This window comes from Primulina tabacum, unplaced genomic scaffold, assembly GCF_025594145.1.
Source record: "Primulina tabacum isolate GXHZ01 unplaced genomic scaffold, ASM2559414v2 Contig733, whole genome shotgun sequence".
Classification (NCBI taxonomy): domain Eukaryota; kingdom Viridiplantae; phylum Streptophyta; class Magnoliopsida; order Lamiales; family Gesneriaceae; genus Primulina; species Primulina tabacum.
In genome coordinates, this window is record NW_027459876.1 from 1 (window position 1) to 19,532 (window position 19,532).

The window sequence follows — 19,532 nt, forward strand, 5'->3', positions numbered from 1 at the left end:
ATTTTTGATTACTTGTGACAGACGATTTTCGGCTCAAATCATTGAATCTCGATCGGGACCAGATAAAAATGTGAAATGAAAGTAGCTCGGGCACTGCCGGATTTGGACAAAATTGTAGGCTAATTTGATTGTAAACGGGCAAACGGACGAGACTCATTACAGCAATGAGCTGACGAGATTTTAGCCGAATTCCTTCTCTAAGACCCTCTAATTTGCGATTTACGCTTCTGTTAAGCTTTCGTTTCCTCGAGAAATCCGCTTAGGAAGTTCGAAATTCGATTCCGGTCCATTTATCGTATCCAGGCATAATAATAGCTTTACATTCGTTATTTCCTTCTTCTTATTTTTTTTTCTATTTTCTGGGAACATTTATCGATTTTTGTTGTCGTGAGCCGGTTCTGTGCGGAAGGGTATGACGCAGATTACTCCGAGACGGTTAATCATTAAAAACAATTATTTCGACTTTTTATCCATAATTTACGTAAACGTCGCGACACGAGGTCTTCCCAGGGAGGTCACCCATCCTAGCTCTGCCATCGCGCCAGAACGCTTAACTTCATGGTTATGATTGGGCGAGAGCAGTGCCGCGTGTTGTCCATCGCCGCCCGCTCCACACGTACTCGAGGGATATAAGAATAAACATCCCACTCAATGTCGGGTGCGATCATACCAGCACTAATGCACCGGATCCCATCAGAACTCCGAAGTTAAGCGTGCTTGGGCGAGAGCAGTACTAGGATGGGTGACCCCTGGAAGTCCTCGTGTTGCACCCTTTTTCGTGTTTTTCTATTTTTGATTACTTGTTGACAGACGATTTTCGGCTCAAATCATCTGAATCTCGATCGGGACCAGATAAGACATGTGAAATGAAAGTAGCTCGGGCACTGCCGGATTTGGACAAAATTGTAGGCTAATTTGATTGTAAACGGGCAAACGGACGAGACTCATTACTACGCAATGAGCTGACGAGATTTAGCCGAATTCCTTCTCTAAGACCCTCTAATTTGCGATTTACCGCTTCTGTTAAGCTTTCGTTTCCTCGAGAAATCCGCTTAGGAAGTTCGAAATTCGATTCCGGTTCCATTTTATCGTATCCCAGGCATAATAATAGCTTTACATTCGTTATTTCCTTCTTCTTATTTTTTTTTCTATTTTCTGGGAACATTTATCGATTTTTTGTTGTCGTGAGCCGGTTCTGTGCGGAAGGGTATGACGCAGATTAATCCGGAGACGGTTAACTAATTAAAACAATTATTTCGACTGTTTTATCCATAATTTACGTAAACGATCGCGACACGAGGTCTTCCCAGGGAGGTCACCCATCCTAGCTCTGCCATCGCGCCAGAACGCTTAACTTCATGGTTATGATTGGGCGAGAGCAGTGCCGCGTGTTGTCCATCGCCGCCCGCTCCACACGTACTCGAGGGATATAAGAATAAACATCCCACTCAATGTCGGGTGCGATCATACCAGCACTAATGCACCGGATCCCATCAGAACTCCGAAGTTAAGCGTGCTTGGGCGAGAGCAGTACTAGGATGGGTGACCCCTGGAAGTCCTCGTGTTGCACCCTTTTTCGTGTTTTTCTATTTTTGATTACTTGTTGACAGACGATTTTCGGCTCAAATCATCTGAATCTCGATCGGGACCAGATAAGACATGTGAAATGAAAGTAGCTCGGGCACTGCCGGATTTGGACAAAATTGTAGGCTAATTTGATTGTAAACGGGCAAACGGACGAGACTCATTACTACGCAATGAGCTGACGAGATTTAAGCCGAATTCCTTCTCTAAGACCCTCTAATTTGCGATTTACCGCTTCTGTTAAGCTTTCGTTTCCTCGAGAAATCCGCTTAGGAAGTTCGAAATTCGATTCCGGTTCCATTTTATCGTATCCCAGGCATAATAATAGCTTTACATTCGTTATTTCCTTCTTCTTATTTTTTTTTCTATTTTCTGGGAACATTTATCGATTTTTGTTGTCGTGAGCCGGTTCTGTGCGGAAGGGTATGACGCAGATTACTCCGGAGACGGTTAACTAATTAAAAACAATTATTTCGACTGTTTTATCCATAATTTACGTAAACGATCGCGACACGAGGTCTTCCCAGGGAGGTCACCCATCCTACCTCTGCCATCGCGCCAGAACGCTTAACTTCGTGGTTATGATTGGGCGAGAGCAGTGCCGCGTGTTGTCCATCGCCGCCCGCTCCACACGTACTCGAGGGATATAAGAATAAACATCCCACTCAATGTCGGGTGCGATCATACCAGCACTAATGCACCGGATCCCATCAGAACTCCGAAGTAAGCGTGCTTGGGCGAGAGCAGTACTAGGATGGGTGACCTCCTGGAAGTCCTCGTGTTGCACCCTTTTTCGGGTTTTTCTATTTTTGATTACTTGTTGACAGACGATTTTCGGCTCAAATCATCTGAATCTCGATCGGGACCAGATAAGACATGTGAAATGAAAGTAGCTCGGGCACTGCCGGATTTGGACAAAATTGTAGGCTAATTTGATTGTAAACGGGCAAACGGACGAGACTCATTACTACGCAATGAGCTGACGAGATTTTAGCCGAATTCCTTCTCTAAGACCCTCTAATTTGCGATTTACCGCTTCTGTTAAGCTTTCGTTTCCTCGAGAAATCCGCTTAGGAAGTTCGAAATTCGATTCCGGTTCCATTTTATCGTATCCCAGGCATAATAATAGCTTTACATTCGTTATTTCCTTCTTCTTATTTTTTTTTCTATTTTCTGGGAACATTTATCGATTTTTGTTGTCGTGAGCCGGTTCTGTGCGGAAGGGTATGACGCAGATTACTCCGGAGACGGTTAACTAATTAAAACAATTATTTCGACTGTTTTATCCATAATTTACGTAAACGATCGCGACACGAGGTCTTCCCAGGGAGGTCACCCATCCTAGCTCTGCCATCGCGCCAGAACGCTTAACTTCAGTGGTTATGATTGGGCGAGAGCAGTGCCGCGTGTTGTCCATCGCCGCCCGCTCCACACGTACTCGAGGGATATAAGAATAAACATCCCACTCAATGTCGGGTGCGATCATACCAGCACTAATGCACCGGATCCCATCAGAACTCCGAAGTTAAGCGTGCTTGGGCGAGAGCAGTACTAGGATGGGTGACACCCTGGGAAGTCCTCGTGTTGCACCCTTTTTCGTGTTTTTCTATTTTTGATTACTTGTTGACAGACGATTTTCGGCTCAAATCATCTGAATCTCGATCGGGACCAGATAAGACATGTGAAATGAAAGTAGCTCGGGCACTGCCGGATTTGGACAAAATTGTAGGCTAATTTGATTGTAAACGGGCAAACGGACGAGACTCATTACTACGCAATGAGCTGACGAGATTTTAGCCGAATTCCTTCTCTAAGACCCTCTAATTTGCGATTTACCGCTTCTGTTAAGCTTTCGTTTCCTCGAGAAATCCGCTTAGGAAGTTCGAAATTCGATTCCGGTTCCATTTTATCGTATCCCAGGCATAATAATAGCTTTACATTCGTTATTTCCTTCTTCTTATTTTTTTTCTATTTTCTGGGAACATTTATCGATTTTTGTTGTCGTGAGCCGGTTCTGTGCGGAAGGGTATGACGCAGATTACTCCGGAGACGGTTAACTAATTAAAAACAATTATTTCGACTGTTTTATCCATAATTTACGTAAACGATCGCGACACGAGGTCTTCCCAGGGAGGTCACCCATCCTAGCCTCTGCCATCGCGCCAGAACGCTTAACTTCGTGGTTATGATTGGGCGAGAGCAGTGCCGCGTGTTGTCCATCGCCGCCCGCTCCACACGTACTCGAGGGATATAAGAATAAACATCCCACTCAATGTCGGGTGCGATCATACCAGCACTAATGCACCGGATCCCATCAGAACTCCGAAGTTAAGCGTGCTTGGGCGAGAGCAGTACTAGGATGGGTGACCCCTGGAAGTCCTCGTGTTGCACCCTTTTTCGTGTTTTTCTATTTTTGATTACTTGTTGACAGACGATTTTCGGCTCAAATCATCTGAATCTCGATCGGGACCAGATAAGACATGTGAAATGAAAGTAGCTCGGGCACTGCCGGATTTGGACAAAATTGTAGGCTAATTTGATTGTAAACGGGCAAACGGACGAGACTCATTACTACGCAATGAGCTGACGAGATTTTAGCCGAATTCCTTCTCTAAGACCCTCTAATTTGCGATTTACCGCTTCTGTTAAGCTTTCGTTTCCTCGAGAAATCCGCTTAGGAAGTTCGAAATTCGATTCCGGTTCCATTTTATCGTATCCCAGGCATAATAATAGCTTTACATTCGTTATTTCCTTCTTCTTATTTTTTTTTCTATTTTCTGGGAACATTTATCGATTTTTGTTGTCGTGAGCCGGTTCTGTGCGGAAGGGTATGACGCAGATTACTCCGGAGACGGTTAACTAATTAAAAACAATTATTTCGACTGTTTTATCCATAATTTACGTAAACGATCGCGACACGAGGTCTTCCCAGGGAGGTCACCCATCCTAGCTCTGCCATCGCGCCAGAACGCTTAACTTCGTGGTTATGATTGGGCGAGAGCAGTGCCGCGTGTTGTCCATCGCCGCCCGCTCCACACGTACTCGAGGGATATAAGAATAAACATCCCACTCAATGTCGGGTGCGATCATACCAGCACTAATGCACCGGATCCCATCAGAACTCCGAAGTTAAGCGTGCTTGGGCGAGAGCAGTACTAGGATGGGTGACCCCCTGGGAAGTCCTCGTGTTGCACCCTTTTTCGTGTTTTTCTATTTTTGATTACTTGTTGACAGACGATTTTCGGCTCAAATCATCTGAATCTCGATCGGGACCAGATAAGACATGTGAAATGAAAGTAGCTCGGGCACTGCCGGATTTGGACAAAATTGTAGGCTAATTTGATTGTAAACGGGCAAACGGACGAGACTCATTACTACGCAATGAGCTGACGAGATTTAGCCGAATTCCTTCTCTAAGACCCTCTAATTTGCGATTTACCGCTTCTGTTAAGCTTTCGTTTCCTCGAGAAATCCGCTTAGGAAGTTCGAAATTCGATTCCGGTTCCATTTTATCGTATCCCAGGCATAATAATAGCTTTACATTCGTTATTTCCTTCTTCTTATTTTTTTTTCTATTTTCTGGGAACATTTATCGATTTTTGTTGTCGTGAGCCGGTTCTGTGCGGAAGGGTATGACGCAGATTACTCCGGAGACGGTTAACTAATTAAAAACAATTATTTCGACTGTTTTATCCATAATTTACGTAAACGATCGCGACACGAGGTCTTCCCAGGGAGGTCACCCATCCTAGCTCTCTGCCATCGCGCCAGAACGCTTAACTTCGTGGTTATGATTGGGCGAGAGCAGTGCCGCGTGTTGTCCATCGCCGCCCGCTCCACACGTACTCGAGGGATATAAGAATAAACATCCCACTCAATGTCGGGTGCGATCATACCAGCACTAATGCACCGGATCCCATCAGAACTCCGAAGTTAAGCGTGCTTGGGCGAGAGCAGTACTAGGATGGGTGACCCCCTGGGAAGTCCTCGTGTTGCACCCTTTTTCGTGTTTTTCTATTTTTGATTACTTGTTGACAGACGATTTTCGGCTCAAATCATCTGAATCTCGATCGGGACCAGATAAGACATGTGAAATGAAAGTAGCTCGGGCACTGCCGGATTTGGACAAAATTGTAGGCTAATTTGATTGTAAACGGGCAAACGGACGAGACTCATTACTACGCAATGAGCTGACGAGATTTAGCCGAATTCCTTCTCTAAGACCCTCTAATTTGCGATTTACCGCTTCTGTTAAGCTTTCGTTTCCTCGAGAAATCCGCTTAGGAAGTTCGAAATTCGATTCCGGTTCCATTTTATCGTATCCCAGGCATAATAATAGCTTTACATTCGTTATTTCCTTCTTCTTATTTTTTTTTCTATTTTCTGGGAACATTTATCGATTTTTGTTGTCGTGAGCCGGTTCTGTGCGGAAGGGTATGACGCAGATTACTCCGGAGACGGTTAACTAATTAAAAACAATTATTTCGACTGTTTTATCCATAATTTACGTAAACGATCGCGACACGAGGTCTTCCCAGGGAGGTCACCCATCCTACCTCTGCCATCGCGCCAGAACGCTTAACTTCGTGGTTATGATTGGGCGAGAGCAGTGCCGCGTGTTGTCCATCGCCGCCCGCTCCACACGTACTCGAGGGATATAAGAATAAACATCCCACTCAATGTCGGGTGCGATCATACCAGCACTAATGCACCGGATCCCATCAGAACTCCGAAGTTAAGCGTGCTTGGGCGAGAGCAGTACTAGGATGGGTGACCCCACCCTTTTTCGTGTTTTTCTATTTTTGATTACTTGTTGACAGACGATTTTCGGCTCAAATCATCTGAATCTCGATCGGGACCAGATAAGACATGTGAAATGAAAGTAGCTCGGGCACTGCCGGATTTGGACAAAATTGTAGGCTAATTTGATTGTAAACGGGCAAACGGACGAGACTCATTACTACGCAATGAGCTGACGAGATTTTAGCCGAATTCCTTCTCTAAGACCCTCTAATTTGCGATTTACCGCTTCTGTTAAGCTTTCGTTTCCTCGAGAAATCCGCTTAGGAAGTTCGAAATTCGATTCCGGTTCCATTTTATCGTATCCCAGGCATAATAATAGCTTTACATTCGTTATTTCCTTCTTCTTATTTTTTTTTCTATTTTCTGGGAACATTTATCGATTTTTGTTGTCGTGAGCCGGTTCTGTGCGGAAGGGTATGACGCAGATTACTCCGGAGACGGTTAACTAATTAAAAACAATTATTTCGACTGTTTTATCCATAATTTACGTAAACGATCGCGACACGAGGTCTTCCCAGGGAGGTCACCCATCCTAGCCTCTGCCATCGCGCCAGAACGCTTAACTTCGTGGTTATGATTGGGCGAGAGCAGTGCCGCGTGTTGTCCATCGCCGCCCGCTCCACACGTACTCGAGGGATATAAGAATAAACATCCCACTCAATGTCGGGTGCGATCATACCAGCACTAATGCACCGGATCCCATCAGAACTCCGAAGTTAAGCGTGCTTGGGCGAGAGCAGTACTAGGATGGGTGACCCCTGGAAGTCCTCGTGTTGCACCCTTTTCGTGTTTTTCTATTTTTGATTACTTGTTGACAGACGATTTTCGGCTCAAATCATCTGAATCTCGATCGGGACCAGATAAGACATGTGAAATGAAAGTAGCTCGGGCACTGCCGGATTTGGACAAAATTGTAGGCTAATTTGATTGTAAACGGGCAAACGGACGAGACTCATTACTACGCAATGAGCTGACGAGATTTAGCCGAATTCCTTCTCTAAGACCCTCTAATTTGCGATTTACCGCTTCTGTTAAGCTTTCGTTTCCTCGAGAAATCCGCTTAGGAAGTTCGAAATTCGATTCCGGTTCCATTTTATCGTATCCCAGGCATAATAATAGCTTTACATTCGTTATTTCCTTCTTCTTATTTTTTTTTCTATTTTCTGGGAACATTTATCGATTTTTGTTGTCGTGAGCCGGTTCTGTGCGGAAGGGTATGACGCAGATTACTCCGGAGACGGTTAACTAATTAAAAACAATTATTTCGACTGTTTTATCCATAATTTACGTAAACGATCGCGACACGAGGTCTTCCCAGGGAGGTCACCCATCCTAGCTCTGCCATCGCGCCAGAACGCTTAACTTCGTGGTTATGATTGGGCGAGAGCAGTGCCGCGTGTTGTCCATCGCCGCCCGCTCCACACGTACTCGAGGGATATAAGAATAAACATCCCACTCAATGTCGGGTGCGATCATACCAGCACTAATGCACCGGATCCCATCAGAACTCCGAAGTTAAGCGTGCTTGGGCGAGAGCAGTACTAGGATGGGTGACCCCCTGGGAAGTCCTCGTGTTGCACCCTTTTTCGTGTTTTTCTATTTTTGATTACTTGTTGACAGACGATTTTCGGCTCAAATCATCTGAATCTCGATCGGGACCAGATAAGACATGTGAAATGAAAGTAGCTCGGGCACTGCCGGATTTGGACAAAATTGTAGGCTAATTTGATTGTAAACGGGCAAACGGACGAGACTCATTACTACGCAATGAGCTGACGAGATTTTAGCCGAATTCCTTCTCTAAGACCCTCTAATTTGCGATTTACCGCTTCTGTTAAGCTTTCGTTTCCTCGAGAAATCCGCTTAGGAAGTTCGAAATTCGATTCCGGTTCCATTTTATCGTATCCCAGGCATAATAATAGCTTTACATTCGTTATTTCCTTCTTCTTATTTTTTTTCTATTTTCTGGGAACATTTATCGATTTTTGTTGTCGTGAGCCGGTTCTGTGCGGAAGGGTATGACGCAGATTACTCCGGAGACGGTTAACTAATTAAAAACAATTATTTCGACTGTTTTATCCATAATTTACGTAAACGATCGCGACACGAGGTCTTCCCAGGGAGGTCACCCATCCTACCTCTGCCATCGCGCCAGAACGCTTAACTTCGTGGTTATGATTGGGCGAGAGCAGTGCCGCGTGTTGTCCATCGCCGCCCGCTCCACACGTACTCGAGGGATATAAGAATAAACATCCCACTCAATGTCGGGTGCGATCATACCAGCACTAATGCACCGGATCCCATCAGAACTCCGAAGTTAAGCGTGCTTGGGCGAGAGCAGTACTAGGATGGGTGACACCCTGAGAAGTCCTCGTGTTGCACCCTTTTCGTGTTTTTCTATTTTTGATTACTTGTTGACAGACGATTTTCGGCTCAAATCATCTGAATCTCGATCGGGACCAGATAAGACATGTGAAATGAAAGTAGCTCGGGCACTGCCGGATTTGGACAAAATTGTAGGCTAATTTGATTGTAAACGGGCAAACGGACGAGACTCATTACTACGCAATGAGCTGACGAGATTTTAGCCGAATTCCTTCTCTAAGACCCTCTAATTTGCGATTTAACCGCTTCTGTTAAGCTTTCGTTTCCTCGAGAAATCCGCTTAGGAAGTTCGAAATTCGATTCCGGTTCCATTTTATCGTATCCCAGGCATAATAATAGCTTTACATTCGTTATTTCCTTCTTCTTATTTTTTTTCTATTTTCTGGGAACATTTATCGATTTTTGTTGTCGTGAGCCGGTTCTGTGCGGAAGGGTATGACGCAGATTACTCCGGAGACGGTTAACTAATTAAAAACAATTATTTCGACTGTTTTATCCATAATTTACGTAAACGATCGCGACACGAGGTCTTCCCAGGGAGGTCACCCATCCTACCTCTGCCATCGCGCCAGAACGCTTAACTTCGTGGTTATGATTGGGCGAGAGCAGTGCCGCGTGTTGTCCATCGCCGCCCGCTCCACACGTACTCGAGGGATATAAGAATAAACATCCCACTCAATGTCGGGTGCGATCATACCAGCACTAATGCACCGGATCCCATCAGAACTCCGAAGTTAAGCGTGCTTGGGCGAGAGCAGTACTAGGGTGGGTGACCCCCTGGGAAGTCCTCGTGTTGCACCCTTTTTCGTTTTTTTCTATTTTTGATTACTTGTTGACAGACGATTTTCGGCTCAAATCATCTGAATCTCGATCGGGACCAGATAAGACATGTGAAATGAAAGTAGCTCGGGCACTGCCGGATTTGGACAAAATTGTAGGCTAATTTGATTGTAAACGGGCAAACGGACGAGACTCATTACTACGCAATGAGCTGACGAGATTTAGCCGAATTCCTTCTCTAAGACCCTCTAATTTGCGATTTACCGCTTCTGTTAAGCTTTCGTTTCCTCGAGAAATCCGCTTAGGAAGTTCGAAATTCGATTCCGGTTCCATTTTATCGTATCCCAGGCATAATAATAGCTTTACATTCGTTATTTCCTTCTTCTTATTTTTTTTCTATTTTCTGGGAACATTTATCGATTTTTGTTGTCGTGAGCCGGTTCTGTGCGGAAGGGTATGACGCAGATTACTCCGGAGACGGTTAACTAATTAAAAACAATTATTTCGACTGTTTTATCCATAATTTACGTAAACGATCGCGACACGAGGTCTTCCCAGGGAGGTCACCCATCCTACCTCTGCCATCGCGCCAGAACGCTTAACTTCGTGGTTATGATTGGGCGAGAGCAGTGCCGCGTGTTGTCCATCGCCGCCCGCTCCACACGTACTCGAGGGATATAAGAATAAACATCCCACTCAATGTCGGGTGCGATCATACCAGCACTAATGCACCGGATCCCATCAGAACTCCGAAGTTAAGCGTGCTTGGGCGAGAGCAGTACTAGGATGGGTGACCCCTGGGAAGTCCTCGTGTTGCACCCTTTTTCGTGTTTTTCTATTTTTGATTACTTGTTGACAGACGATTTTCGGCTCAAATCATCTGAATCTCGATCGGGACCAGATAAGACATGTGAAATGAAAGTAGCTCGGGCACTGCCGGATTTGGACAAAATTGTAGGCTAATTTGATTGTAAACGGGCAAACGGACGAGACTCATTACTACGCAATGAGCTGACGAGATTTTAGCCGAATTCCTTCTCTAAGACCCTCTAATTTGCGATTTACCGCTTCTGTTAAGCTTTCGTTTCCTCGAGAAATCCGCTTAGGAAGTTCGAAATTCGATTCCGGTTCCATTTTATCGTATCCCAGGCATAATAATAGCTTTACATTCGTTATTTCCTTCTTCTTATTTTTTTTCTATTTTCTGGGAACATTTATCGATTTTTGTTGTCGTGAGCCGGTTCTGTGCGGAAGGGTATGACGCAGATTACTCCGGAGACGGTTAACTAATTAAAAACAATTATTTCGACTGTTTTATCCATAATTTACGTAAACGATCGCGACACGAGGTCTTCCCAGGGAGGTCACCCATCCTACCTCTGCCATCGCGCCAGAACGCTTAACTTCGTGGTTATGATTGGGCGAGAGCAGTGCCGCGTGTTGTCCATCGCCGCCCGCTCCACACGTACTCGAGGGATATAAGAATAAACATCCCACTCAATGTCGGGTGCGATCATACCAGCACTAATGCACCGGATCCCATCAGAACTTCGAAGTTAAGCGTGCTTGGGCGAGAGCAGTACTAGGATGGGTGACCCCTGGGAAGTCCTCGTGTTGCACCCTTTTTCGTGTTTTTCTATTTTTGATTACTTGTTGACAGACGATTTTCGGCTCAAATCATCTGAATCTCGATCGGGACCAGATAAGACATGTGAAATGAAAGTAGCTCGGGCACTGCCGGATTTGGACAAAATTGTAGGCTAATTTGATTGTAAACGGGCAAACGGACGAGACTCATTACTACGCAATGAGCTGACGAGATTTAAGCCGAATTCCTTCTCTAAGACCCTCTAATTTGCGATTTACCGCTTCTGTTAAGCTTTCGTTTCCTCGAGAAATCCGCTTAGGAAGTTCGAAATTCGATTCCGGTTCCATTTTATCGTATCCCAGGCATAATAATAGCTTTACATTCGTTATTTCCTTCTTCTTATTTTTTTTTCTATTTTCTGGGAACATTTATCGATTTTTGTTGTCGTGAGCCGGTTCTGTGCGGAAGGGTATGACGCAGATTACTCCGGAGACGGTTAACTAATTAAAAACAATTATTTCGACTGTTTTATCCATAATTTACGTAAACGATCGCGACACGAGGTCTTCCCAGGGAGGTCACCCATCCTACCTCTGCCATCGCGCCAGAACGCTTAACTTCGTGGTTATGATTGGGCGAGAGCAGTGCCGCGTGTTGTCCATCGCCGCCCGCTCCACACGTACTCGAGGGATATAAGAATAAACATCCCACTCAATGTCGGGTGCGATCATACCAGCACTAATGCACCGGATCCCATCAGAACTCCGAAGTTAAGCGTGCTTGGGCGAGAGCAGTACTAGGATGGGTGACCCCTGGGAAGTCCTCGTGTTGCACCCTTTTCGTGTTTTTCTATTTTTGATTACTTGTTGACAGACGATTTTCGGCTCAAATCATCTGAATCTCGATCGGGACCAGATAAGACATGTGAAATGAAAGTAGCTCGGGCACTGCCGGATTTGGACAAAATTGTAGGCTAATTTGATTGTAAACGGGCAAACGGACGAGACTCATTACTACGCAATGAGCTGACGAGATTTTAGCCGAATTCCTTCTCTAAGACCCTCTAATTTGCGATTTACCGCTTCTGTTAAGCTTTCGTTTCCTCGAGAAATCCGCTTAGGAAGTTCGAAATTCGATTCCGGTTCCATTTTATCGTATCCCAGGCATAATAATAGCTTTACATTCGTTATTTCCTTCTTCTTATTTTTTTTCTATTTTCTGGGAACATTTATCGATTTTTGTTGTCGTGAGCCGGTTCTGTGCGGAAGGGTATGACGCAGATTACTCCGGAGACGGTTAACTAATTAAAAACAATTATTTCGACTGTTTTATCCATAATTTACGTAAACGATCGCGACACGAGGTCTTCCCAGGGAGGTCACCCATCCTACCTCTGCCATCGCGCCAGAACGCTTAACTTCGTGGTTATGATTGGGCGAGAGCAGTGCCGCGTGTTGTCCATCGCCGCCCGCTCCACACGTACTCGAGGGATATAAGAATAAACATCCCACTCAATGTCGGGTGCGATCATACCAGCACTAATGCACCGGATCCCATCAGAACTCCGAAGTTAAGCGTGCTTGGGCGAGAGCAGTACTAGGATGGGTGACCCCTGGGAAGTCCTCGTGTTGCACCCTTTTCGTGTTTTTCTATTTTTGATTACTTGTTGACAGACGATTTTCGGCTCAAATCATCTGAATCTCGATCGGGACCAGATAAGACATGTGAAATGAAAGTAGCTCGGGCACTGCCGGATTTGGACAAAATTGTAGGCTAATTTGATTGTAAACGGGCAAACGGACGAGACTCATTACTACGCAATGAGCTGACGAGATTTAGCCGAATTCCTTCTCTAAGACCCTCTAATTTGCGATTTACCGCTTCTGTTAAGCTTTCGTTTCCTCGAGAAATCCGCTTAGGAAGTTCGAAATTCGATTCCGGTTCCATTTTATCGTATCCCAGGCATAATAATAGCTTTACATTCGTTATTTCCTTCTTCTTATTTTTTTTTCTATTTTCTGGGAACATTTATCGATTTTTGTTGTCGTGAGCCGGTTCTGTGCGGAAGGGTATGACGCAGATTACTCCGGAGACGGTTAACTAATTAAAAACAATTATTTCGACTGTTTTATCCATAATTTACGTAAACGATCGCGACACGAGGTCTTCCCAGGGAGGTCACCCATCCTAGCTCTGCCATCGCGCCAGAACGCTTAACTTCGTGGTTATGATTGGGCGAGAGCAGTGCCGCGTGTTGTCCATCGCCGCCCGCTCCACACGTACTCGAGGGATATAAGAATAAACATCCCACTCAATGTCGGGTGCGATCATACCAGCACTAATGCACCGGATCCCATCAGAACTCCGAAGTTAAGCGTGCTTGGGCGAGAGCAGTACTAGGATGGGTGACCCCTGGGAAGTCCTCGTGTTGCACCCTTTTCGTGTTTTTCTATTTTTGATTACTTGTTGACAGACGATTTTCGGCTCAAATCATCTGAATCTCGATCGGGACCAGATAAGACATGTGAAATGAAAGTAGCTCGGGCACTGCCGGATTTGGACAAAATTGTAGGCTAATTTGATTGTAAACGGGCAAACGGACGAGACTCATTACTACGCAATGAGCTGACGAGATTTTAGCCGAATTCCTTCTCTAAGACCCTCTAATTTGCGATTTAACCGCTTCTGTTAAGCTTTCGTTTCCTCGAGAAATCCGCTTAGGAAGTTCGAAATTCGATTCCGGTTCCATTTTATCGTATCCCAGGCATAATAATAGCTTTACATTCGTTATTTCCTTCTTCTTATTTTTTTTCTATTTTCTGGGAACATTTATCGATTTTTGTTGTCGTGAGCCGGTTCTGTGCGGAAGGGTATGACGCAGATTACTCCGGAGACGGTTAACTAATTAAAAACAATTATTTCGACTGTTTTATCCATAATTTACGTAAACGATCGCGACACGAGGTCTTCCCAGGGAGGTCACCCATCCTAGCTCTGCCATCGCGCCAGAACGCTTAACTTCAGTGGTTATGATTGGGCGAGAGCAGTGCCGCGTGTTGTCCATCGCCGCCCGCTCCACACGTACTCGAGGGATATAAGAATAAACATCCCACTCAATGTCGGGTGCGATCATACCAGCACTAATGCACCGGATCCCATCAGAACTCCGAAGTTAAGCGTGCTTGGGCGAGAGCAGTACTAGGATGGGTGACCCCTGGGAAGTCCTCGTGTTGCACCCTTTTTCGTGTTTTTCTATTTTTGATTACTTGTTGACAGACGATTTTCGGCTCAAATCATCTGAATCTCGATCGGGACCAGATAAGACATGTGAAATGAAAGTAGCTCGGGCACTGCCGGATTTGGACAAAAGTGTAGGCTAATTTGATTGTAAACGGGCAAACGGACGAGACTCATTACTACGCAATGAGCTGACGAGATTTTAGCCGAATTCCTTCTCTAAGACCCTCTAATTTGCGATTTACCGCTTCTGTTAAGCTTTCGTTTCCTCGAGAAATCCGCTTAGGAAGTTCGAAATTCGATTCCGGTTCCATTTTATCGTATCCCAGGCATAATAATAGCTTTACATTCGTTATTTCCTTCTTCTTATTTTTTTTCTATTTTCTGGGAACATTTATCGATTTTTGTTGTCGTGAGCCGGTTCTGTGCGGAAGGGTATGACGCAGATTACTCCGGAGACGGTTAACTAATTAAAAACAATTATTTCGACTGTTTTATCCATAATTTACGTAAACGATCGCGACACGAGGTCTTCCCAGGGAGGTCACCCATCCTACCTCTGCCATCGCGCCAGAACGCTTAACTTCGTGGTTATGATTGGGCGAGAGCAGTGCCGCGTGTTGTCCATCGCCGCCCGCTCCACACGTACTCGAGGGATATAAGAATAAACATCCCACTCAATGTCGGGTGCGATCATACCAGCACTAATGCACCGGATCCCATCAGAACTCCGAAGTTAAGCGTGCTTGGGCGAGAGCAGTACTAGGATGGGTGACCTCCTGGGAAGTCCTCGTGTTGCACCCCTTTTCGGGTTTTTCTATTTTTGATTACTTGTTGACAGACGATTTTCGGCTCAAATCATCTGAATCTCGATCGGGACCAGATAAGACATGTGAAATGAAAGTAGCTCGGGCACTGCCGGATTTGGACAAAATTGTAGGCTAATTTGATTGTAAACGAGCAAACGGACGAGACTCATTACTACGCAATGAGCTGACGAGATTTTAGCCGAATTCCTTCTCTAAGACCCTCTAATTTGCGATTTAACGCTTCTGTTAAGCTTTCGTTTCCTCGAGAAATCCGCTTAGGAAGTTCGAAATTCGATTCCGGTTCCATTTTATCGTATCCCAGGCATAATAATAGCTTTACATTCGTTATTTCCTTCTTCTTATTTTTTTTTCTATTTTCTGGGAACATTTATCGATTTTTGTTGTCGTGAGCCGGTTCTGTGCGGAAGGGTATGACGCAGATTACTCCGGAGACGGTTAACTAATTTAAAACAATTATTTCGACTGTTTTATCCATAATTTACGTAAACGATCGCGACACGAGGTCTTCCCAGGGAGGTCACCCATACTACCTCTGCCATCGCGCCAGAACGCTTAACTTCGTGGTTATGATTGGGCGAGAAGCAGTGCCGCGTGTTGTCCATCGCCGCCCGCTCCACACGTACTCGAGGGATATAAGAATAAACATCCCACTCAATGTCGGGTGCGATCATACCAGCACTAATGCACCGGATCCCATCAGAACTCCGAAGTTAAGCGTGCTTGGGCGAGAGCAGTACTAGGATGGGTGACCCCCTGGGAAGTCCTCGTGTTGCACCCTTTTTCGTGTTTTTCTATTTTTGATTACTTGTTGACAGACGATTTTCGGCTCAAATCATCTGAATCTCGATCGGGACCAGATAAGACATGTGAAATGAAAGTAGCTCGGGCACTGCCGGATTTGGACAAAATTGTAGGCTAATTTGATTGTAAACGGGCAAACGGACGAGACTCATTACTACGCAATGAGCTGACGAGATTTTAGCCGAATTCCTTCTCTAAGACCCTCTAATTTGCGATTTACCGCTTCTGTTAAGCTTTCGTTTCCTCGAGAAATCCGCTTAGGAAGTTCGAAATTCGATTCCGGTTCCATTTTATCGTATCCCAGGCATAATAATAGCTTTACATTCGTTATTTCCTTCTTCTTATTTTTTTTTCTATTTTCTGGGAACATTTATCGATTTTTGTTGTCGTGAGCCGGTTCTGTGCGGAAGGGTATGACGCAGATTACTCCGGAGACGGTTAACTAATTAAAAACAATTATTTCGACTGTTTTATCCATAATTTACGTAAACGATCGCGACACGAGGTCTTCCCAGGGAGGTCACCCATCCTACCTCTGCCATCGCGCCAGAACGCTTAACTTCAGGGTTATGATAGGGCGAGAGCTGTGCCGCGTGTTGTCCATCGCCGCCCGCTCCACACGTACTCGAGGGATATAAGAATAAACATCCCACTCAATGTCGGGTGCGATCATACCAGCACTAATGCACCGGATCCCATCAGAACTCCGAAGTTAAGCGTGCTTGGGCGAGAGCAGTACTAGGATGGCTCACCCCTGGGAAGTCCTCGTGTTGCACCCCTTTTCGTGTTTTTCTATTTTTTATTACTTGTTGACAGACGATTTTCGGCTCAAATCATCTGAATCTCGATCGGGACCAGATAAGACATGTGAAATGAAAGTAGCTCGGGCACTGCCGGATTTGGACAAAATTGTAGGCTAATTTGATTGTAAACGGGCAAACGGACGAGACTCATTACTACGCAATGAGCTGACGAGATTTTAGCCGAATTCCTTCTCTAAGACCCTCTAATTTGCGATTTAACCGCTTCTGTTAAGCTTTCGTTTCCTCGAGAAATCCGCTTAGGAAGTTCGAAATTCGATTCCGGTTCCATTTTATCGTATCCCAGGCATAATAATAGCTTTACATTCGTTATTTCCTTCTTCTTATTTTTTTTTCTATTTTCTGGGAACATTTATCGATTTTTGTTGTCGTGAGCCGGTTCTGTGCGGAAGGGTATGACGCAGATTACTCCGGAGACGGTTAACTAATTAAAAACAATTATTTCGACTGTTTTATCCATAATTTACGTAAACGATCGCGACACGAGGTCTTCCCAGGGAGGTCACCCATCCTACCTCTGCCATCGCGCCAGAACGCTTAACTTCGTGGTTATGATTGGGCGAGAAGCAGTGCCGCGTGTTGTCCATCGCCTCCCGCTCCACATGTACTCGAGGGATATAAGAATAAACATCCCACTCAATGTCGGGTGCGATCATACCAGCACTAATGCACCGGATCCCATCAGAACTCCGAAGTTAAGCGTGCTTGGGCGAGAGCAGTACTAGGATGGGTGACCCCTGGGAAGTCCTCGTGTTGCACCCTTTTCGTGTTTTTCTATTTTTGATTACTTGTTGACAGACGATTTTCGGCTCAAATCATCTGAATCTCGATCGGGACCAGATAAGACATGTGAAATGAAAGTAGCTCGGGCACTGCCGGATTTGGACAAAATTGTAGGCTAATTTGATTGTAAACGGGCAAACGGACGAGACTCATTACTACGCAATGAGCTGACGAGATTTTAGCCGAATTCCTTCTCTAAGACCCTCTAATTTGCGATTTACCGCTTCTGTTAAGCTTTCGTTTCCTCGAGAAATCCGCTTAGGAAGTTCGAAATTCGATTCCGGTTCCATTTTATCGTATCCCAGGCATAATAATAGCTTTACATTCGTTATTTCCTTCTTCTTATTTTTTTTCTATTTTCTGGGAACATTTATCGATTTTTGTTGTCGTGAGCCGGTTCTGTGCGGAAGGGTATGACGCAGATTACTCCGGAGACGGTTAACTAATTAAAAACAATTATTTCGACTGTTTTATCCATAATTTACGTAAACGATCGCGACACGAGGTCTTCCCAGGGAGGTCACCCATCCTAGCTCTGCCATCGCGCCAGAACGCTTAACTTCAGTGGTTATGATTGGGCGAGAGCAGTGCCGCGTGTTGTCCATCGCCGCCCGCTCCACACGTACTCGAGGGATATAAGAATAAACATCCCACTCAATGTCGGGTGCGATCATACCAGCACTAATGCACCGGATCCCATCAGAACTCCGAAGTTAAGCGTGCTTGGGCGAGAGCAGTACTAGGATGGGTGACCTCCTGGGAAGTCCTCGTGTTGCACCCTTTTCGTGTTTTTCTATTTTTGATTACTTGTTGACAGACGATTTTCGGCTCAAATCATCTGAATCTCGATCGGGACCAGATAAGACATGTGAAATGAAAGTAGCTCGGGCACTGCCGGATTTGGACAAAATTGTAGGCTAATTTGATTGTAAACGGGCAAACGGACGAGACTCATTACTACGCAATGAGCTGACGAGATTTTAGCCGAATTCCTTCTCTAAGACCCTCTAATTTGCGATTTACCGCTTCTGTTAAGCTTTCGTTTCCTCGAGAAATCCGCTTAGGAAGTTCGAAATTCGATTCCGGTTCCATTTTATCGTATCCCAGGCATAATAATAGCTTTACATTCGTTATTTCCTTCTTCTTATTTTTTTTCTATTTTCTGGGAACATTTATCGATTTTTGTTGTCGTGAGCCGGTTCTGTGCGGAAGGGTATGACGCAGATTACTCCGGAGACGGTTAACTAATTAAAAACAATTATTTCGACTGTTTTATCCATAATTTACGTAAACGATCGCGACACGAGGTCTTCCCAGGGAGGTCACCCATCCTACCTCTGCCATCGCGCCAGAACGCTTAACTTCGTGGTTATGATTGGGCGAGAGCAGTGCCGCGTGTTGTCCATCGCCGCCCGCTCCACACGTACTCGAGGGATATAAGAATAAACATCCCACTCAATGTCGGGTGCGATCATACCAGCACTAATGCACCGGATCCCATCAGAACTCCGAAGTTAAGCGTGCTTGGGCGAGAGCAGTACTAGGATGGGTGACCCCCTGGGAAGTCCTCGTGTTGCACCCTTTTCGTGTTTTTCTATTTTTGATTACTTGTTGACAGACGATTTTCGGCTCAAATCATCTGAATCTCGATCGGGACCAGATAAGACATGTGAAATGAAAGTAGCTCGGGCACTGCCGGATTTGGACAAAATTGTAGGCTAATTTGATTGTAAACGGGCAAACGGACGAGACTCATTACTACGCAATGAGCTGACGAGATTTTAGCCGAATTCCTTCTCTAAGACCCTCTAATTTGCGATTTACCGCTTCTGTTAAGCTTTCGTTTCCTCGAGAAATCCGCTTAGGAAGTTCGAAATTCGATTCCGGTTCCATTTTATCGTATCCCAGGCATAATAATAG

The 19,532-nt window shown here is 45.1% G+C and overlaps 23 non-coding genes and 1 pseudogene across 23 annotated transcripts; all 24 read left to right on the plus strand.

Annotated features, from left to right (window-relative positions):
• Positions 1 to 656: 656 nt before the first annotated feature.
• On the plus strand, positions 657 to 773 carry LOC142534880 (5S ribosomal RNA). The gene has a single exon (XR_012817238.1). It is a non-coding gene; the product is annotated as a 5S ribosomal RNA (ribosomal RNA).
• Positions 774 to 1,456: 683 nt separating this feature from the next.
• LOC142534881 (5S ribosomal RNA) lies at positions 1,457 to 1,573 on the plus strand. Its single transcript, XR_012817239.1, has one exon. It is a non-coding gene; the product is annotated as a 5S ribosomal RNA (ribosomal RNA).
• A 684-nt stretch (positions 1,574 to 2,257) lies between these two features.
• LOC142534885 (5S ribosomal RNA) lies at positions 2,258 to 2,374 on the plus strand. The gene has a single exon (XR_012817243.1). It is a non-coding gene; the product is annotated as a 5S ribosomal RNA (ribosomal RNA).
• A 684-nt stretch (positions 2,375 to 3,058) lies between these two features.
• On the plus strand, positions 3,059 to 3,177 carry LOC142534873 (5S ribosomal RNA). Its single transcript, XR_012817231.1, has one exon. It is a non-coding gene; the product is annotated as a 5S ribosomal RNA (ribosomal RNA).
• A 684-nt stretch (positions 3,178 to 3,861) lies between these two features.
• Positions 3,862 to 3,978, plus strand: LOC142534882 (5S ribosomal RNA). The gene has a single exon (XR_012817240.1). It is a non-coding gene; the product is annotated as a 5S ribosomal RNA (ribosomal RNA).
• A 684-nt stretch (positions 3,979 to 4,662) lies between these two features.
• On the plus strand, positions 4,663 to 4,781 carry LOC142534915 (5S ribosomal RNA). Its single transcript, XR_012817271.1, has one exon. It is a non-coding gene; the product is annotated as a 5S ribosomal RNA (ribosomal RNA).
• Positions 4,782 to 5,466: 685 nt separating this feature from the next.
• On the plus strand, positions 5,467 to 5,585 carry LOC142534916 (5S ribosomal RNA). Its single transcript, XR_012817272.1, has one exon. It is a non-coding gene; the product is annotated as a 5S ribosomal RNA (ribosomal RNA).
• A 683-nt stretch (positions 5,586 to 6,268) lies between these two features.
• LOC142534886 (5S ribosomal RNA) lies at positions 6,269 to 6,386 on the plus strand (annotated as a pseudogene).
• A 666-nt stretch (positions 6,387 to 7,052) lies between these two features.
• On the plus strand, positions 7,053 to 7,169 carry LOC142534883 (5S ribosomal RNA). Its single transcript, XR_012817241.1, has one exon. It is a non-coding gene; the product is annotated as a 5S ribosomal RNA (ribosomal RNA).
• A 682-nt stretch (positions 7,170 to 7,851) lies between these two features.
• LOC142534917 (5S ribosomal RNA) lies at positions 7,852 to 7,970 on the plus strand. The gene has a single exon (XR_012817273.1). It is a non-coding gene; the product is annotated as a 5S ribosomal RNA (ribosomal RNA).
• Positions 7,971 to 8,653: 683 nt separating this feature from the next.
• LOC142534874 (5S ribosomal RNA) lies at positions 8,654 to 8,772 on the plus strand. The gene has a single exon (XR_012817232.1). It is a non-coding gene; the product is annotated as a 5S ribosomal RNA (ribosomal RNA).
• A 683-nt stretch (positions 8,773 to 9,455) lies between these two features.
• LOC142534930 (5S ribosomal RNA) lies at positions 9,456 to 9,574 on the plus strand. The gene has a single exon (XR_012817285.1). It is a non-coding gene; the product is annotated as a 5S ribosomal RNA (ribosomal RNA).
• A 682-nt stretch (positions 9,575 to 10,256) lies between these two features.
• On the plus strand, positions 10,257 to 10,374 carry LOC142534934 (5S ribosomal RNA). The gene has a single exon (XR_012817289.1). It is a non-coding gene; the product is annotated as a 5S ribosomal RNA (ribosomal RNA).
• Positions 10,375 to 11,057: 683 nt separating this feature from the next.
• On the plus strand, positions 11,058 to 11,175 carry LOC142534877 (5S ribosomal RNA). Its single transcript, XR_012817235.1, has one exon. It is a non-coding gene; the product is annotated as a 5S ribosomal RNA (ribosomal RNA).
• A 684-nt stretch (positions 11,176 to 11,859) lies between these two features.
• LOC142534935 (5S ribosomal RNA) lies at positions 11,860 to 11,977 on the plus strand. Its single transcript, XR_012817290.1, has one exon. It is a non-coding gene; the product is annotated as a 5S ribosomal RNA (ribosomal RNA).
• A 682-nt stretch (positions 11,978 to 12,659) lies between these two features.
• LOC142534936 (5S ribosomal RNA) lies at positions 12,660 to 12,777 on the plus strand. Its single transcript, XR_012817291.1, has one exon. It is a non-coding gene; the product is annotated as a 5S ribosomal RNA (ribosomal RNA).
• Positions 12,778 to 13,459: 682 nt separating this feature from the next.
• On the plus strand, positions 13,460 to 13,577 carry LOC142534861 (5S ribosomal RNA). The gene has a single exon (XR_012817220.1). It is a non-coding gene; the product is annotated as a 5S ribosomal RNA (ribosomal RNA).
• Positions 13,578 to 14,261: 684 nt separating this feature from the next.
• On the plus strand, positions 14,262 to 14,379 carry LOC142534862 (5S ribosomal RNA). Its single transcript, XR_012817221.1, has one exon. It is a non-coding gene; the product is annotated as a 5S ribosomal RNA (ribosomal RNA).
• Positions 14,380 to 15,062: 683 nt separating this feature from the next.
• Positions 15,063 to 15,181, plus strand: LOC142534860 (5S ribosomal RNA). The gene has a single exon (XR_012817219.1). It is a non-coding gene; the product is annotated as a 5S ribosomal RNA (ribosomal RNA).
• A 685-nt stretch (positions 15,182 to 15,866) lies between these two features.
• On the plus strand, positions 15,867 to 15,985 carry LOC142534918 (5S ribosomal RNA). Its single transcript, XR_012817274.1, has one exon. It is a non-coding gene; the product is annotated as a 5S ribosomal RNA (ribosomal RNA).
• A 684-nt stretch (positions 15,986 to 16,669) lies between these two features.
• Positions 16,670 to 16,787, plus strand: LOC142534884 (5S ribosomal RNA). Its single transcript, XR_012817242.1, has one exon. It is a non-coding gene; the product is annotated as a 5S ribosomal RNA (ribosomal RNA).
• A 686-nt stretch (positions 16,788 to 17,473) lies between these two features.
• Positions 17,474 to 17,591, plus strand: LOC142534863 (5S ribosomal RNA). The gene has a single exon (XR_012817222.1). It is a non-coding gene; the product is annotated as a 5S ribosomal RNA (ribosomal RNA).
• Positions 17,592 to 18,274: 683 nt separating this feature from the next.
• Positions 18,275 to 18,393, plus strand: LOC142534896 (5S ribosomal RNA). Its single transcript, XR_012817253.1, has one exon. It is a non-coding gene; the product is annotated as a 5S ribosomal RNA (ribosomal RNA).
• Positions 18,394 to 19,075: 682 nt separating this feature from the next.
• On the plus strand, positions 19,076 to 19,194 carry LOC142534920 (5S ribosomal RNA). The gene has a single exon (XR_012817276.1). It is a non-coding gene; the product is annotated as a 5S ribosomal RNA (ribosomal RNA).
• Positions 19,195 to 19,532: the final 338 nt, after the last annotated feature.